Raw genomic sequence first — 19,450 nt, forward strand, 5'->3', positions numbered from 1 at the left:
CATATATCTCCCCAGAAAGGGCCCTCACTTCTTCATCCTTTACATAGGGGTTGTACATGTTCACCGTTACGACCCTGAAATTGTTCTTTGCCAGGCTTGTTACTTCGTAATGGCACATCGGCCTTTCTCCTTCCCACCTGCTCTCGCCCTCTTAATGATCTTCGTCATGCTTGTCCTCTGTGGAAAACGTCACATCAAAGGCCCCTCCGTCGGGTTGCCCTGGAGGCAAGAACGTCCTTCACCGCCAGCTTTAGAGATCCCATCAGGATGGTTCTTCCAAAAGTTTCTCTCCCGAATCGGCTCCATCTCCTTGTTCTTTCCAAGCAAATCTCAGGGTGTTCGCCAGCCCAATCCCTGGACGACATTTTGAAGAGTTGTTATTTCTGCCATTCTCGACAAAAAGCTCTCTTCTAAAAGAAGCCAAGAGAAAAACGGCTGAAAAAGAAAAATAACGGATCAGTCAAAAAACAAAACTCCTACGCTCCTTCCTTCGACCTTTTGGCTCAGCGGGCTTTGGGGCACAACGGTACCAAGCTTGATCTTAGCCAAAAGGCCGAGAAGCGATAACCCACAAATTGACCCCTGCACCCGCCGGGCTCCCGGGGGGCCTCGGCAGACCTCATCGGTTTGGCAAAAGTTGGCTCCTCCTCACCCAACGCTTCCCTGGTGACAGGCGGGTGTGTTTTTTTTAAAAGTCGCTAATGCGTCGTTAGGTCACTAGCTCTTTAATCCTAGTGCGACTATTTGTTCAATGCCCGGCAAATACACCAGTCATCGTCGGGCTTGAACTCAATTGCCCGAGCGACTACTTTGAGTGGAAAAAATACGCCGGTCGGTCAGCCGGCTTCAAGTCAAACGCCTGAGCAAAAAGTCTCGGCGTCATCTCTGTCAATTTCTCTTGAAACAAGATACCGGGCTCTGCCAGAAGCAAAGCCCTTCCAAAAATACGTTGAACTCGTAAGTGTTCCTCTCCACGGAAGTCTTTAGTAAAAGGCGAAAGGCTTGTGCGTAATGAAGAGAAACCAGAGTCGTATGGAAGTCAGAGGTCGGGGCCCGAGACACACACGGTGCACTCTAGGCCGGGTCCCCGCGGGTGGTCCCCGAACCCACTCTTCCAAGTTTTCGAGGGCTGTGGGTAAAAAGTCACAGACAGACAGACAGACAGACAGACAGACAGACAATCTGGTGAAGTGATTGTATTGGGGGCTCAAAACACACACACACACAAACACACACAATCCTGGTGAAGTGATTGTATTTTTGGGGGGGCTCAAAACACACACACACACACACACACACACAATCCTGGTGAAGTGATTGTATTTTTTGGGGGGCCTCAAAAAAACACACACACACACACACACACACACACACACACACACACTCCTGGCCAATGTTTTTTTTTTTAAGTAAAATGGCGGGAAAACGGGGGACCCCCATGAAGGGGCTTCGCACTTGTTTCAGTTTGGATGATTCTTCTTTTTCATTCCTTCTCTTCTTCTGCTAGCTGTTTTACATAGCTTGGTGTATTTCTTTTTCCTTGACAATGGGAGAAAAGTGTTGCACCGTTCCCGGAGGTACTGCAATACCGGGTCGATGCGTGGAGCGGACGGAGCAAGCCCCATTTCCGACTCCCTGTTCGAAAAATCCATTTAATATGTAGTCCCCCCGATGGGGGACGTATCAGATATTAAACTGATAAGAACAGATTTTTTTTTAGAAAAAATAATTTATTACATTCAATGCCATTCATACAATACAACACAAAATCATACCCTCCATTCAAAGTCAAATAATAATGGCATTTTTAATTCAAGGAACAAACGAAAACCCAAAACAAAAAACTCAGGGGAGCATCGTCCCTCCCCGTCATCCTACACTAACTTTCCCTATCTTCCCGTCCCTAATCTAAAATAACCCCAGCCCTAATCCCCCCTTCCACCTCTCCCGGGCAGCATGCTGCCCCACTTCCTCTCCTCCCTCTTCATCCTCCCCTCAAATCTCCTTCCACCCTCCTCACTATTCCTTCCACCCCCCCAATCTTTCCCTGTCGTGACCATGTTCTGCCTGGCTTCCCACAGCCCCCGCTTAAAGAGGCTCATGAGAAGCCAGAGCAGAAACCTATCCCTATCCGTCCCCCTCGCTCTCCCTACACCTCTCTCTAGCCTAGCCCAAGTCAAAACAAAATCCCCTCTAACCCTTCCTAACAACACCCGTGCCTTTGCCCATACTACTACGGCAATGGCACAGTCCCAAAAGACATGGCGCACAGTCTCCTCCCTGCCACAAGAAAGCCTTGGGCAGGTGGGGGATCGCGCCAAGCTATGCCGGCACATGGTGGAGCGTACCGGCAAACACTTGTGGAGGCTCAACCAATTCAGGTCCTTGAGCCTGTTGTCCAGGCCCCGCACCTGCACTCCCTCCCAGACCGCCGCCGGGATGCCCACTACAGGTGCCGGACTTACTGCCCGTCTAACCTCCTCGTACAGGTGCCTGTGATCTAAACCTACTCGGGCGACTTCAACCTCGGGTGCGCACGCAGCCACTTGGCCGCATGGCCAAAGTGCCACGGCAGCTGTTCCGCCCGAGGACCCGTGTTAGACCACACCATTACGCTTCTCGCCTGATACGAGAAGAACACCCGCAGGAGGTAACCGGACGGGTGTAGTACCGGCTGAGCAAGCTCCGTTAACAGAAAAGAAACAAAATTGCGTCCAGCTTGAGGGGGAGATGTGGTACCCCCTATCTCCCTCCCCGATGGGACAGATCATGCGTGCCCTGGCGACCCACTCGTACCTGCCACCCCACATGAACTGAAACACCAGCCTCACTAGAGGCCTCCTCAGACAAGCCGGCAATGGGTAGATGTACGCCAAATACAAAAGAGATGGCAGTACATCCACCTTGAGAACCAGGACCTTGCCTAAAAAGGACAAAGACCTAGCCCTCCACATCGCTAGCTTCTTCTGTACCACTGCGATGCCCATGTTCCAGTTCAGCGTCGCTGAGCCGGAGGTCTCAAAGTGGACCCCGAGAACCCTCAGGGCCCCGTTACAGAGAGATAACCCTCCGGGCACATCCGTCCTACCACTCCATCTTCCGAAAAATTTAACGGAAGACTTCGCGTGGTTCAGAACCGCCCCCGACGCTCGGGTGAAATCCCCAATAATGGCAAGGGACCTTGTCAAGCACGAGTCCTTGCAAAGCAGCAAGGAGGTGTCGTCGGCGTACTGTGTCAACTTGACACGGAGACCGCCACTTCCAGGGATCAGCAAGCCTTCCACCCCTGTGTCCGCCCTAATGGCAGCCCCAGAGGCTCCATGTACAGAACGAAGAGGAGAGCCGAGAGCGGGCATCCCTGCCTGACCCCAGACGAGAGGTCAAAAACGTCACCTAAGTGACTGTTAACGCTAACCCGGCACCCCGCTCCGACATATAAAGTACGGATCCATCTTATAAACTTCTCCCCAAATCCTAATCTGCCTAACACCCTGAATAGAAAGGATCTATTCACGCGATCAAAAGCTTTCGCCTGATCAAGCGCTGCTACCATTAAAGGCAGCCCTCTATCTTCTACCCAAGCGATGGAGTCCCTGATCAACTGTAGGTTCCACCTAATAGAGCGTCCCTCTACCCCACACGTCTGATCCTCGTGGACGACGTAGGGAAGGGCTGTGCGCAACCGGTCCGCTAAGACCTTTGCTAAGAGCTTATAGTCTACACACAGCATGGTCAACGGCCTCCAGTTGCCAAGGTCAGTTGCTTCCCCCTTCTTATAAAGAAGTGACAGCACACCGACAGCCATTGAATCCCCCCGGGACCCCCGTCTCAAGGATGGCCTTCAAGACTTCGAGAACCACTGGTCCAAGTATTCCCCAAAACTTGAGGTAAAACTCGGCCGGCAGCCCATCCATCCCAGGCACCTTCCCTTTTCCCATCCTCCTGAGAGCGCTCTCAACCTCCTCGAGGGGAGATCTGAGCCTCCATCACATCTCTAATGTCCTCCGGCAATCGCCGGGACAAGTGTTCTAAAAACACATTTCCCTGCTCTACATCTATTTCCCTTTCCTTAAATAAACCTCGGAAATGATCAGTTGTCACCCTGACCATCTCCTCCGGTTTTCTAACTATACTACCATCTTCTTCCCTCACCCCATGCATTATCTTCCTACCTGTCTGGCCCTAACCGACTTAAAGAACATAGCGGAACAAGTCTCATTATGTTCTAGAAAGCCATTATGCGCACGCTCCAGGAAAGCTCGAGCCTTCCGCTCCTGCAGCTCCCTGAGCTGCGCCTTCAGGTCAGTGGATCTCTCCCAGTCAATTGACCCGCCGAGGTTGCCTGCCTCGTACTCGAGTTCAATCAACCTTTGGATACGATCCACCTCCCTCCTTTCCTCCCTTTTTGTCCTCCTACAATATCCTATTATAAAAGCCCTAATCCTTACCTTAACTAAATCCCACCACTCTAACACCCCCTCGCACATGGACCGGAGAGTTGCGCCATGTGAGTTGCGCCATGTGGGACCAGCCATTGTCGGAGTAGAGTGCAGGCCTCTACTCCGACAATGGGAGTTGCGCCCGGGAGTTGCGCCATGTGGGACCAGCCATTGTCGGAGTAGAGTGCAGGCCTCCATCAACCAGACCATGGCACGCCATTAGCCCGGTGATGGCGCCTGCACTACTATCTCCCCCTACGCCTAAATCTATATTAAAATCCCCCCCTATCACTAAGTGCCTATTTGTAACACACAGGGGCGTCAGACAGTCCACCATCTCCCTCCTGTCTGCCGCCACCTGCGGCCCATACACCACCACTAACCTATACCTACTATCCCTAAAAGTGACATCCACCCCCATAACCCTTCCCTGCATCACAACAAACGTGCCCTCCACCTTCACCTCCCTATTCCCAAACAAAATCCCCACCCCTGTAGAATGAACCCCACCTATACACCAAACTGACTCCCCCTTATCCCACTCCCTACTAAACCTGATGACATCCCCTCCATCCCTCAGGTGAACCTCCTGTAAAAACAAACATCAAAACCCACCCCTTCCAAAAAACTAAAAACCGCCCTCCTCTTAACAAAATCCCTCAAACCCCTTACATTTATACTAAAAATATTAACAGAAAATGTCATTTAAAAATAAAATTCTACATCAACATAATTAAGCCAAAAAATAACAAAAAACAGGAGTCTCATCCGGCGGGGACGTCTTCTCCTCTCCTGACGTCCCCCCGTCCTCCTCCATCTCTCCAACCCAGGATGCAGGTATGGTGTTAGGCCTTGGAGTTCCCTGCATCCTGGGTTCCCCACCAACACCCTCCTCTCCTCTCTCCCTAAAGGCAGCTGGACTGAGGTCGAGAGCAGGAGATCCCACCTCCCCAAGCAGGAGTTGAGATCCCCCTCCGACACCCAGCCCAGCGCCACGCCCTGGGAGTCTCCCTCCACCAGCTGTTGGGGGCTGAGGCAAACAGCGATGCCAAAGGCGTTCTTCCCTCCCCCATCACACGCTTGGCCACCCCCTCCCCCCCTCACCCCCTCCCTCTCACAGCATGCCGAGCTCCCCCTCTTCCCTTTCTTCTTCTGCTTTGGAGGCAGCGGAGAGACACCACTCCCCCTCTCCGCCAGCTCCTCCACCATTCCCCTCAACTCCTCCACTAGGGCGCTCGACATGCTGTCCCCCCACTCCCTCACCCCCTTCCCCTCCTCCTCCTCCCCAGCCCCCGCCACCGGCACCCCTCCACCACCTCTCCCTCCCTTGTCGGTGTCTCTCGCTCCTCCACTCCCTTCCTTCCTTTCAAATCTTCTCCTTTTTCTGCTCCCGTGTCTTCTTTCTCCCCTGCCCTCCTGCTGTCGCTCCTTGCTCCTCTTCTTTCCGTTCTTTTCTCTTGTCCTTTTCCTGTGATGTCCTTCCTTCCCCTCTTCTTCCCCCATCCCCCGCTCCTGCTCCCCCCAGCTGCAGACGCGTATGACCTCTGACGAGCCGGGCACTCCCGCCACAGGTGTGCTGACGAGCCACACCCGTGGCACGCCTTAGGCTCGTCGCAGTCCTCGCCTCGTGCTCCGCAGATCCACAAATTCTGCACTTTTTGTGCTGCACGAGGCGAGGATATGACCGTAGGCCATACAACGCCTGCAGAACGGGGGCTGACGTGCGTAAAACAACGTCCCCCTGTCAGCCCCCAGGAGAACATCGCAGGAGGATGGAGGTATCCACCCAATCCCGTAGGGTCCTCCCTGAGGAGTGCCTGGAAACCCCGCCTGCCATTCCAGAACCCCAGGGGAGTCCCTGAGGAGTCTCGCCGATGATACGTTGTCCATAAACCTCCCCAGGAATGCCCTTACCTCCTCGTCCTTGACGTGCGGGTTGTATATATTAACAGTTACCACCCTAAAGTTATTCTTCGCCATACTTGAGACCTTGTAGTAACTCAAAGGCCTCGTATCTCCCACAGCCTTCACCTTCTTCATGATTTCGTCATGCATTGCCTCGGTGTAAAAGGTGACATCATAGGCTTTCTCTATTGGGTTACCCTGAAGGCATAAAACGTCTTTAACCGTCAGATTCAGGATCCCCATCAAGACAGATCTCCCAAATGTTTCTCTCCCGATTGGCTCCATGTCTTTGCTGCTCCATGCAAACCTCACCGTGTTTACAAGTCCAATCCCAGGAACCGATCTTTTTGGAACATTTTCTGCCATCTTGTCCGGTAAAGCTCTCTTCCAATAAAAAGAAGCCGCTTGGTGAAAAACCAAATCCTCACAAAAAAATTACCGCCCTCCTACCTCCGACCTTTTGACTCAGCGAGCTCTGGGGCACCTCGGTACCAAGCTTGATCTGAGCCAAAAGGCCGAGAAGCGATAACCCACAAATTGACCCCTGCACCCGCCGGCGCCCCGGGGCCTCGGCAGACCTCATCGGTTTGGCAAAAGTTGGCTCCTCCTCACCCAACGCTTCCCTGGTGACAGGCGGGTGTGTTTTTTTAAAAGTCGCTAATGCGTCGTTAGGTCACTAGCTCTTTAATCCTAGTGCGACTATTTGTTCAATGCCCGGCAAATACACCAGTCATCGTCGGGCTTGAACTCAATTGCCCGAGCGACTACTTTGAGTGGAAAAAAATACGCCGGTCGGTCAGCCGGCTTCAAGTCAAACGCCTGAGCAAAAAGTCTCGGCGTCATCTCTGTCAATTTCTCTTGAAACAAGATACCGGGCTCTGCCAAAGCAAAGCCCTTCCAAAAATACGTTGAACTCGTAAGTGTTCCTCTCCACGGAAGTCTTTAGTAAAAGGCGAAAGGCTTGGGCGTAATGAAGAGAAACCAGAGTCGTATGGAAGTCAGAGGTCGGGGCCCGAGACACACACGGTGCACTCTAGGCCGGGTCCCCGCGGGTGGTCCCCGAACCCACTCTTCCAAGTTTTCGAGGGCTGTGGGTAAAAAGTCACAGACAGACAGACAGACAGACAGACAGACAGACAATCCTGGTGAAGTGATTGTATTTTTGGGGGGCTCAAAAACACACACACACACACACACACACACAATCCTGGTGAAGTGATTGTATTTTTTTGGGGGGCTCAAAAACACACACACACACACACACACACACAATCCTGGTGAAGTGATTGTATTTTTTGGGGGGCTCAAAAACACACACACACACACACACACACACACACACACACACACACACACACACACTCCTGGCCAATGTTTTTTTTTTTAAGTAAAATGGCGGGAAAACGGGGACCCCCATGAAGGGGGCTTCGCACTTGTTTCAGTTTGGATGATTCTTCTTTTTTCATTCCTTCTCTTCTTCTGCTAGCTGTTTTACATAGCTTGGTGTATTTCTTTTTCCTTGACAATGGGAGAAAAGTGTTGCACCGTTCCCGGAGGTACTGCAATACCGGGTCGATGCGTGGAGCGGACGGAGCAAGCCCCATTTCCGACTCCCTGTTCGAAAAATCCATTTAATATGTAGTCCCCCGATGGGGGACGTATCAGATATTAAACTGATAAGAACAGATTTTTTTTTTTAGAAAAAATAATTTATTACGTTCAATACCATTCATTCTTTACAAAATCATATATTCCTTCAAACTCAAAAATAATGGTATTTTAATTTATAAAACAAACCAAAAACCCCAAAACAAAACTCAGGGGAGCATCATCCCTCCCCGTCATCCTAAACACTAACTTTCCCTATCTTCCCGTCCCTAATCTAAAATAACCCCAGCCCTAATCCCCCTTCCATCTCTCCCCGGCAGCGTGCTGCCCCACTTCGTCTTCTCCCTCTTCATCCTCCCCTCAAATCTCCTTCCACCCTCCTCACTATTCCTTCCACCCCCCAATCTCTCCCTGTCTTGACCATGTTCTGCCTGGCTTCCCACAGCCCCTCGCTTAAAGAGGCTCATGAGAAGCCAGAGCAGAAACCTATCCCTATCCGTCCCCCTCGCTCTCCCTACACCTCTCTCTAACCTAGCCCACGTCAAAACAAAATCACCTCTAACCCTTCCTAACAACACCCGTGCCTTTGCCCATACTACTCCGGCAATGGCACAGTCCCAAAAGACATGGCGCACAGTCTCCTCCCTGCCACAAGAAAGTCTTGGACAGGTGGGGGATCGCGCCAAGCTATGCCGGTACATGGTGGAGCGTACCGGCAAACACTTGTGGAGGCTCAACCAATTCAGGTCCTTGAGCCTGTTGTCCAGGCCCCGCGCCTGCACTCCCTCCCAGACCGCCGCCGGGATGCCCACTACAGGTGCCGGACTTACTGCCCGTCTGACCTCCTCGTACAGGTGCCTGTGATCTAAACCTACTCGGGCGACTTCAACCTCGGGGTGCGCACGCAGCCACTTGGCCGCATGGCCAAAGTGCCACGGCAGCTGTTCCGCCCGAGGACCCGTGTTAGACCACACCATTACGCTTCTCGCCTGATACGAGAAGAACACCCGCAGGAGGTAACCGGACGGGTGTAGTACCGGCTGAGCAAGCTCCGTTAACAGAAAAGAAACAAAAATTGCGTCCAGCTTGAGGGGGAGATGTGGTACCCCCCTACCTCCCTCCCCGATGGGACAGATCATGCGTGCCCTGGCGACCCACTCGTACCTGCCACCCCACATGAACTGAAACACTAGCCTCACTAGAGGCCTCCTCAGACAAGCCGGCAATGGGTAGATGTACGCCAAATACAAAAGAGATGGCAGTACATCCACCTTGAGAACCAGGACCTTGCCTAAAAAGGACAAAGACCTAGCCCTCCACATTGCTAGCTTCCTCTGTACCACTGCGATGCCCATGTTCCAGTTCAGCGTCGCTGAGCCGGAGGTCTCAAAGTGGACCCCGAGAACCCTCAGGGCCCCGTTACAGAGAGATAACCCTCCGGGCACATCCGTCCTACCACTCCATCTTCCGAAAAATTTGACGGAAGACTTCGCGTGGTTCAGAACCGCCCCGACGCTCGGGTGAAGTCCCCAATAATGGCAAGGGACCTTGTCAAGCACGAGTCCTTGCAAAGCAGCAAGGAGGTGTCGTCGGCGTACTGTGTCAACTTGACACGGAGACCGCCACTTCCAGGGATCAGCAAGCCCTCCACCCCTGTGTCTGCCCTAATGGCAGCCCCCAGAGGCTCCATGTACAGAACGAAGAGGAGAGCCGAGAGCGGGCATCCCTGCCTGACCCCAGACGAGAGGTCAAAAACGTCACCTAAGTGACTGTTAACGCTAACCCGGCACCCCGCTCCGACATATAAAGTACGGATCCATCCTATAAACTTCTCCCCAAATCCTAATCTGCCTAACACCCTGAATAGAAAGGATCTATTCACGCGATCAAAGGCTTTCGCCTGATCTAGCGCTGCTACCATTAAAGGCAGCCCTCTATCTTCTACCCAAGCGATGGAGTCCCTGATCAACTGAAGGTTCCACCTAATAGAGCGTCCCTCTACCCCACACGTCTGATCCTCGTGGACGACGTAGGGAAGGGCTGTGCGCAACCGGTCTGCTAAGACCTTTGCTAAGTAGCTTATAGTCTACACACAGCATGGTCAATGGCCTCCAGTTGCCCAGGTCAGTTGCTTCCCCCTTCTTATAAAGAAGTGACAGCACACCGACAGCCATTGATCCCCCGGGACCCCCGTCTCAAGGATGGCCTTCAAGACTTCGAGGACCACTGGTCCAAGTATACCCCAAAACTTGAGGTAAAACTCGGCCGGCAACCCATCCATCCCAGGCACCTTCCCTTTTCCCATCCTCCTGAGAGCACTCTCAACCTCCTCGAGGGAGATCTGAGCCTCCATCACATCTCTAATGTCCTCCGGCAATCGCCGGGACAAGTGTTCTAAAAACACATTTCCCTGCTCTACATCTATTACCCTCTCTTTAAATAAACCTCGGAAATGATCAGTTGTCACCCTGACCATTTCCTCCGGTTTTCTAACTATGCTACCATCTTCTTTCCTCACCCCATGCATTATCTTCCTACTCTGTCTGCCCCTAACCGACTTAAAGAACATAGCGGAACAAGTCTCATTATGTTCTAGAAAGCCATTATGCGCACGCTCCAGGAAAGCTCGAGCCTTCCGCTCCTGCAGCTCCCTGAGCTGCGCCTTCAGGTCAGTGGATCTCTCCCAGTCAATCGACCCGCCGAGGTTGCCTGCCTCGTACTCGAGTTCGAGCAACCTTTGGATACGATCCACCTCCCTCCTTTCCTCCCTTTTTTCCTCTTACAATATCCTATTATAAAAGCCCTAATCCTTACCTTAACTAAATCCCACCACTCTAACACCCCTCGCACATGGACCGGAGGCCTTCAAGCCCCGAAAGAAACCAAAAAGGTGTCAACGAAAGCTTGCTCCTCCAGCACATCCCGATCTAATTTCCAGTACCCCCTACCGAAGAGGCAGACTGGCGACCCCACCTGCAGGAGCACCCCGTCGTGATCTGAGAAGAACACAGGCAACAGCCGCCCAGACAACTGACCCAAAGACCTAGATAGGAAAATGTAGTCGAGCCTCCGCGCAACCCCCCGGGAGTTGCGCCATGTGGGACCAGCCATTGTCGGAGTAGAGTGCAGGCCTCCATCAACCAGACCATGGCAAGCCATTAGCCCGGTGATGGCGCCTGCACTACTATCCCCGCTAACCCTAAATCTATATTAAAATCCCCCCTATCACTAAGTGCCTATTTGTAACACACAGGGGCGTCAGACAGTCCACCATCTCCCTCCTGTCTGCCGCCACCTGTGGCCCATACACCACCACTAACCTATACCTACTATCCCTAAAAGTGACATCCACCCCCATAACCCTCCCTTGCATCACAACAAACGTGCCCTCCACCTTCACCTCCCTATTCCCAAACAAAATCCCCACCCCTGTAGAATGCACCCCACCTATACCCCAAACTGACTCCCCCTTATCCCACTCCCTCCTAAACCTGATGACATCCCCTCCATCCCTCAGGTGAACCTCCTGTAAAAAACAAACATCAAAACCCACCCCTTCCAAAAAACTAAACACCGCCCTCCTCTTAACAAAATCCCTCAAACCCCTTACATTTAAACTAAAAAATTTAACAGAAATTTTTATTTAAAAACCAAAAACCCTTATTTCAACAGACTTAAACCCAAAACCAACAAAAAACAGGAGACTCACCCGATGCTCCCCTGCTTCTCCTCCTCCGGCGGGGACGTCTTCTCCTCTCCTGACGTCCCCCCGTCCTCCTCCATCTCTCCAACCCAGGATGCAGGTATGGTGTTAGGCCTTGGAGTTCCCTGCATCCTGGGTTCCCCACCAACACCCTCCTCTCCTCTCTCCCTAAAGGCAGCTGGACTGAGGTCGAGAGCAGGAGATCCCACCTCCCCAAGCAGGAGTTGAGATCCCCCCTCAGACACCCAGCCCAGCGCCACGCCCTGGGAGTCTCCCTCCACCAGCTGTTGTGGGGCTGAGGCAAACAGCGATGCCAACGGTGTTCTTCCCTCCCCCATCACACGCTTGGCCACCCCCTCCCCCCCCTCACCCCCCTCCCTCTCACAGCATGCCGAGCTCCCCCTCTTCCCTTTCTTCTTTTGCTTTGGAGGCAGCGGAGAGACACCACTCCCCCTCTCCGCCAGCTCCTCCACCATTCCCCTCAACTCCTCAACTAGGGCGCTCGACATGCTGTCCCCCCACTCCCTTACCCCCCTTCCCTCCTCCTCCTCCCCAGCCCCCGCCACCGGCACCCCCTCCACCACCTCTCCCTCCCTTGTCGGTGTCTCTCGCTCCTCCACTTCCTTTCTTCCTTTCAAATCTTCTCCTTTTTCTGCTCCCGTGTCTTCTTTCTCCCCTGCCCTCCTGCTGTCGCCTCCTTGCTCCTCTTCTTTCCGTTCTTGTCTCTTGTCCTTTTCCTGTGATGTCCTTCCTTCCCCTCTTCTTCCCCCATCCCCCGCTCCTGCTCCCCCCCCAGCTGCAGACGCGTATGACCTCTGACGAGCCGGGCACTCCCGCCACAGGTGTGCTGACGAGCCACACCCGTGGCACGCCTTAGGCTCGTCGCAGTCCTTCGCCTCGTGCTCCGCAGATCCACAAATTCTGCACTTTTTGTGCTGCACGAGGCGAGGATATGACCGTAGGCCATACAACGCCTGCAGAACGGGGGCTGACGTGCGTAAAACAACGTCCCCCTGTCAGCCCCCAGGGAGAACATCGCAGGGGGATGGAGGTAACCACCCTGTCCCTTAGGGTCCTCCCTGAGCAGGGCCTGAAATCCTCTCCTCCCAGTCCAAAACCCCAGGGAGTCCCTTATGAGCCTCCCTGAGGAGACCTTGTCCATATACCTCCCCAGGAAAGCCCTCACCTCTTCATCCTTCACATGCGGGTTATACATTGTTACAGTTACTACCCTGAAGCTGTTCCTTGCCAGGCTAGTAACTTCATAAAGACACATAGGCCTTTCTCCCTCCACCGCCTTCACTTTCTTCATGATTTCATCATGTTTTCCCTCCGTGTAGCAGGTCACATCATATGCCCTCTCCATCGGGTTACCCTGGAGGCAGAGGACATCTTTTACCGTCAACTTCAGGCTTCCCATCAGGACGTTTCTTGCAAATGTCTCTCTCCCAAATTGCTCGACCTCCTTGTCTTTCCAGGCAAATCTGACAGTGTTTGCCATTCCAACTCCCGGAACCGTCCTGTTCAGTGTGTTTCTCTCCATCTTGTCAAGGGAAAAAAAAGCTCTCTTAAATAGAAGCCAATGGAAAAAAAGACATCGGATAAATCCGATTCCTGTAAACAAAAAAAAACTTCCTCCCTCCTGCCTTCCTTCGACCTTTTGACTCAGCGAGCTCTGGGGCACCTCGGTACCAAGCTTGATCTGAGCCAAAAGGCCGAGAAGCGATAACCCACAAATTGACCCCTGCACCCGCCGGGCCCCCGGGGGCCTCGGCAGACCTCATCGGTTTGGCAAAAGTTGGCTCCTCCTCACCCAACGCTTCCCTGGTGACAGGCGGGTGTGTTTTTTTTTAAAAGTCGCTAATGCGTCGTTAGGTCACTAGCTCTTTAATCCTAGTGCGACTATTTGTTCAATGCCCGGCAAATACACCAGTCATCGTCGGGCTTGAACTCAATTGCCCGAGCGACTACTTTGAGTGGAAAAAATACGCCGGTCGGTCAGCCGGCTTCAAGTCAAACGCCTGAGCAAAAGTCTCGGCGTCATCTCTGTCAATTTCTCTTGAAACAAGATACCGGGCTCTGCCAGAAGCAAAGCCCTTCCAAAAATACGTTGAACTCGTAAGTGTTCCTCTCCACGGAAGTCTTTAGTAAAAGGCGAAAGGCTTGTGCGTAATGAAGAGAAACCAGAGTCGTATGGAAGTCAGAGGTCGGGGCCCGAGACACACACGGTGCACTCTAGGCCGGGTCCCCGGGTGGTCCCCGAACCCACTCTTCCAAGTTTTCGAGGGCTGTGGGTAAAAAGTCACAGACAGACAGACAGACAGACAGACAGACAGACAGACAGATAGACAATCCTGGTGAAGTGATTGTATTTTTGGGGGCTCAAAAAACACACACACACACAATCCTGGTGAAGTGATTGTATTTTTTGGGGGGCTCAAAACACACACACACACACACACACACACACAATCCTGGTGAAGTGATTGTATTTTTTTGGGGGCCTCAAAACACACACACACACACACACACACACACACACACACACACACACACACACACACTCTCCTGGCCAATGTTTTTTATTTATTTTTTTAAGTAAAATGGCGGAAAACGGGGACCCCCATGAAGGGGGCTTCGCACTTGTTTCAGTTTGGATGATTCTTCTTTTTCATTCCTTCTCTTCTTCTGCTAGCTGTTTTACATAGCTTGGTGTATTTCTTTTTCCTTGACAATGGGAGAAAAGTGTTGCACCGTTCCCGGAGGTACTGCAATACCGGTCGATGCGTGGAGCGGACGGAGCAAGCCCCATTTCCGACTCCCTGTTCGAAAAATCCATTTAATATGTAGTCCCCCGATGGGGGACGTATCAGATATTAAACTGATAAGAACAGATTTTTTTTTATTATAAAATATATTTATTACGTTCAAAACCCAACAAAAATCTTATACAATCAATCAATTCAAACACAAATTCCATTAAACATTTCAAAACTATTCAATAATAACCAAACCCAAAAACCAAAACGTCATGGGAGCATCTACCCTCCCCTTCCCACCTACAAACCAAAACCCATACACATACAAATAACCAAAATTAAACACTCACCCTATACTTCCCGACCGACGGGGACGCCTCCTCCACTCCTGACGCTCCACCGTCGGCCACCATCCCTCTCCCCTAGAAACAAAAACAATTCCCGGCACACCCACACTCTGTGTCTTGTGCCCCCACTCAAATCCACCACCCGGCCCTCCTCCGAACTCAGACCCGAGCACCCCATGCCCCCAAACAGAAAACTTGCTCCTTCCTCCATCGCCCAATCCTGGGCCATGCCTGGGAGGTCCAGCTCTGCCAGGGGTGTAAAGGAACAGGAAGAAGAGGGAGCCCACGAGGGCCCAGCATCCTCTCCCCCTTGCCCTTCCTTCACCACCACCCTTTTACCACCCTTCTTCCTCCTGCTTTCCGGCGCTCCCCTTCTTAGGTCTCTTTATTGGTGGAGGGCGCAGCCAGGGAACATCTTCTCGTCCGTCAAACCCCCCTCGCTTCATTCATATTGTCCGGCAGCCCCCCACCATCTCCCTCAGCTCCTCCACCCGTGATCTCACCTCTTTACTGTCCCCCCACTCCTTCACTCCTTCTCCTACTGGTCCCGCCACCACTGCCTTCTCTTTCTCCTCCCTTTCTGTCTCTTTCTTCTCCACCACCTTCTTCCCTGTCTCCTTCCTTTCTGTCTCTTTCTTCTCCACCACCTTCTTCCCTGTCTCCTTCCTTTCTGTCTCTTTCTCCTCCACCACCTTCTTCCCTGTCTCCTTCCTTTCTGTCTCTTTCTCCTCCACCACCTTCTTCCCTCTCTCCTTCCTTTCTGTCTCTTTCTCCTCCACCACCTTCTTCCCTGTCTCCTTCCTTTCTATCTCTTTCTTCTCCACCGCCGTCTTCCCAGTCTCCTTTCTTTCTGTCTCTTTCTCCTCCACCACCTTCTTCCCTGTCTCCTTTCTTTCTGTCTCTTTCTTCTCCACCACCTTCTTCCCTGTCTCCTTCCTTTCTGTCTCTTTCTTCTCCACCTCCGTCTTCTCTATCTCCTCCCTCTCTGTTCCCTTCTCCATCTCCTTCTCCACCGCCGTCTTCTCCGACCCCTCCACTCTCTTATCTCCTTCCTCCTCCTGCTCCTTCTCTCCTTCAGCCTCCTGCTCCTCCTCTCCTTCAGCCTCCCGCCCCTCCGATTCCACCATGTCCACTTCTTCCTTTTCCTCTTCTTCTTCTACTGTCGCTCTGTCCTTCTTCTCCCGCTCGTGTGTCCTTTTCCTCTGTGCCAGTTCTTGTTTCTTTGTCCCCTCCTCTTCTTCCCCCATCCCGGCTCTCGCTCCCCCCAGCTGCAGACGCGTATGACCTCTGACGCGCCGGGCATTCACGCCACAGGTGCGTTAGCATGCCACACCCGTGACATGCCTTCGGCGCGTCACAGTCCCTCGCCTCGTGCTCCGCAGATCCACAGTACCTGCACTTCTTTGTACTGCACGAGGCGAGGATATGACCATAGGCCATACAACGCCTGCAAAACGGAGGCTGACGGGCATAATACAATGTCCCCCGGTCAGCCCCCCAGGGAGAACATAGCCGGAGGATGGAGGTAGCCTCCCAGGCCCTTTGGGTCTTCCCTGAGAAGAGCTTGATATGCTCTCCTCCCAGTCCAAAACCCGAGTGAATCCTTGAGGAGCCTTCCTGAGGAGATGTTATCCATATACCTCCCCAGGAAGGTCCTCACCTCTTCTTCTTTCACGTATGGGTTATACATCGTAACCGTCACCACTCTAAAATTTGTCTTCGCCAGGTTCGTCACTGCATAGAAGCACATAGGCTTCACTTCCTCCAATTCCCTTGCCTTCTGCATCGTGTCCTCATGTTGTTTTTCTGTGTACAATGTCACATCAAAACCTCCCTCTATTGGATTCCCCTGGAGGCAGAAGACATCCTTTACTCCAATCTTGAGCGCACCCATCAAGATAGTTCTCCCGAATGTCTCCCTCCCAAATTGCTCCACCGCTTTGTCCTTCCACACGAATCTCAACGTGTTGGCCAATCCGATCCCCGGAACCGACCTGGTCCGCTCATTTCCCTCCATTCCTTACAGAAAATAAGGCTCTCTTCAAAAAGTGACTCAAAAACAAAAACTTTCCTCCCTCCGGGCTTCCTTCGACCTTTTGGCTCAGCGGGCTTTGGGGCACCTCGGTACCAAGCTTGATCTGAGCCAAAAGGCCGAGAAGCGATAACCCACAAATTGACCCCTGCACCCGCCGGCTCCCGGGGCCTCGGCAGACCTCATCGGTTTGGCAAAGTTGGCTCCTCCTCACCCAACGCTTCCCTGGTGACAGGCGGGTGTGTTTTTTTTTAAAAGTCGCTAATGCGTCGTTAGGTCACTAGCTCTTTAATCCTAGTGCGACTATTTGTTCAATGCCCGGCAAATACACCAGTCATCGTCGGGCTTGAACTCAATTGCCCGAGCGACTACTTTGAGTGGAAAAAAATACGCCGGTCGGTCAGCCGGCTTCAAGTCAAACGCCTGAGCAAAAAGTCTCGGCGTCATCTCTGTCAATTTCTCTTGAAACAAGATACCGGGCTCTGCCAGAAGCAAAGCCCTTCCAAAAATACGTTGAACTCGTAAGTGTTCCTCTCCACGGAAGTCTTTAGTAAAAGGCGAAAGGCTTGTGCGTAATGAAGAGAAACCAGAGTCGTATGGAAGTCAGAGGTCGGGGCCCGAGACACACACGGTGCACTCTAGGCCGGGTCCCCGCGGGTGGTCCCCGAACCCACTCTTCCAAGTTTTCGAGGGCTGTGGGTAAAAAGTCACAGACAGACAGACAGACAGACAGACAGACAGATAGACAATCCTGGTGAAGTGATTGTATTTTTGGGGGGCTCAAAAACACACACACACACAATCCTGGTGAAGTGATTGTATTTTTTGGGGGCTCAAAACACACACACACACACACACACACACACAATCCTGGTGAAGTGATTGTATTTTTGGGGGCTCAAAAACACACACACACACACACACACACACACACACACACACACACACACACACACACTCTCCTGGCCAATGTTTTTTTTAAGTAAAATGGCGGGAAAACGGGGACCCCCATGAAGGGGCTTCGCACTTGTTTCAGTTTGGATGATTCTTCTTTTTCATTCCTTCTCTTCTTCTGCTAGCTGTTTTACATAGCTTGGTGTATTTCTTTTCCTTGACAATGGGAGAAAAGTGTTGCACCGTTCCCGGAGGTACTGCAATACCGGTCGATGCGTGGAGCGGACGGAGCAAGCCCCATTTCCGACTCCCTGTTCGAAAAATCCATTTAATATGTAGTCCCCCGATGGGGGACGTATCAGATATTAAACTGATAAGAACAGATTTATTTTTTTTTTATAAAATATATTTATTACGTTCAAAACCCAACAAAATCTTATACAAATCAATCAATTCAAACACAAATTCCATTAAACATTTCAAAACTATTCAATAATAACCAAACCCAAAAACCAAAAGTCATGGGAGCATTTTCCCTCCCCTTCCCATCTACAAACCAAAACCCACACCAAAAAATCAACGAAAACTCACCCCATCCCGACCGACGGGGACGCCCTCTCCACTCCTGACGCTCCCCGTCGGCCGCCATCCCCTCTCCTGGAAACACCACCAATACCCGGCACACCCACACTCTGTGTCTTGTGCCCCCACTCAAATCCACCACCCCCTCCTCCGGCTCCGGCTCGAGCACCCCATGTCCCCAAACAGGAAACTTTCTCCTTCCTCCATTCCCCATTCCTTGGCCATGCCTGGTAGGTCCAGCTCTGCCAGGGGTGTAAAGAACACGAAGAAGAGGGAGCCCACGAGGGCCCTGCAACCTCTCCTTCCTGCCCTTCCCCCACCCCCTTTTACCACCCTTCTTCCTCCTGCTGTCCGGTCGCTCCCCTTCTTTGGCCTCTTTATAGGTGGAGGACGCAGCCAGGAACATCCTTCTCGTCCGTCAGTCCCCCCTCGCTTCGTTCATATTGTCCGGCAGCCCCCCACCATCTCCCCTCAGCTCCTCCACCCGTGATCTCACCTCTTTACTGTCCCCCCACTCCTTCACTCCTTCTCCTACTGGTCCCGCCACCACTGCCTTCTCTTTCTCCTCCCTTTCTGTTTCTTTCTTCTCCACCACCTTCTTCCCTGTCTCCTTCCTTTCTGTCTCTTTCTTCTCCACCACCTTCTTCCCTGTCTCCTTCCTTTCTGTCTCTTTCTTCTCCACCACCTTCTGCCCTGTCTCCTTCCTTTCTGTCTCTTTCTTCTCCACCACCTTCTTCCCTGTCTCCTTCCTTTCTGTCTCTTTCTTCTCCACCACCTTCTTCCCTGTCTCCTTCCTTTCTGTCTCTTTCTTCTCCACCGCCGTCTTCTCTATCTCCTCCCTCTCTGTTTCCTTCTCCGTCTCCTTCTCCACCGCTGTCTTCTCCGACCCCTCCACTCTCTTATCTCCTTCCTCCTCCTGCTCCTTCTCTCCTTCAGCCTCCTGCCCTTCAGCCTCCCGCCCCTCCGATTCCACCGTGTCCACTTCTTCCTTTTCTTCTTCTGCTCCTGCTGTCGTTCCTTCCTTCTCCCGCCGTGCGTCCCTTTCCTCCGTCCCTGTTCCTGGCTCTTTGTCCCCTCCTCTTCTACCCCCATCCTCGGCTCTCGCTCCCCCCCAGCTGCAGACGCGTATGACCTCTGACGCGCCGGGCATTCACGCCACAGGTGCGTTAACATACCACACC

General features: G+C 52.4%; 4 non-coding genes and 4 pseudogenes across 4 annotated transcripts; all 8 read right to left on the reverse strand.

Moving 5' to 3' along the window:
- Positions 1-914: 914 nt before the first annotated feature.
- LOC123736354 (U5 spliceosomal RNA) lies at positions 915-1,031 on the reverse strand. The gene has a single exon (XR_006766070.1). It is a non-coding gene; the product is annotated as a U5 spliceosomal RNA (small nuclear RNA).
- A 524-nt stretch (positions 1,032-1,555) lies between these two features.
- LOC123736342 (uncharacterized) lies at positions 1,556-1,730 on the reverse strand (annotated as a pseudogene).
- A 5,488-nt stretch (positions 1,731-7,218) lies between these two features.
- Positions 7,219-7,334, reverse strand: LOC123736367 (U5 spliceosomal RNA). Its single transcript, XR_006766082.1, has one exon. It is a non-coding gene; the product is annotated as a U5 spliceosomal RNA (small nuclear RNA).
- Positions 7,335-7,878: 544 nt separating this feature from the next.
- On the reverse strand, positions 7,879-8,054 carry LOC123736370 (uncharacterized; annotated as a pseudogene).
- Positions 8,055-13,730: 5,676 nt separating this feature from the next.
- LOC123736355 (U5 spliceosomal RNA) lies at positions 13,731-13,847 on the reverse strand. The gene has a single exon (XR_006766071.1). It is a non-coding gene; the product is annotated as a U5 spliceosomal RNA (small nuclear RNA).
- Positions 13,848-14,398: 551 nt separating this feature from the next.
- On the reverse strand, positions 14,399-14,573 carry LOC123736344 (uncharacterized; annotated as a pseudogene).
- Positions 14,574-17,271: 2,698 nt separating this feature from the next.
- On the reverse strand, positions 17,272-17,388 carry LOC123736356 (U5 spliceosomal RNA). The gene has a single exon (XR_006766072.1). It is a non-coding gene; the product is annotated as a U5 spliceosomal RNA (small nuclear RNA).
- Positions 17,389-17,919: 531 nt separating this feature from the next.
- Positions 17,920-18,096, reverse strand: LOC123736345 (uncharacterized; annotated as a pseudogene).
- Between the last annotated feature and the right edge of the window lie 1,354 nt (positions 18,097-19,450).

Source organism: Salmo salar, unplaced genomic scaffold (assembly GCF_905237065.1).
Source record: "Salmo salar unplaced genomic scaffold, Ssal_v3.1, whole genome shotgun sequence".
Classification (NCBI taxonomy): Eukaryota; Metazoa; Chordata; class Actinopteri; order Salmoniformes; family Salmonidae; genus Salmo; species Salmo salar.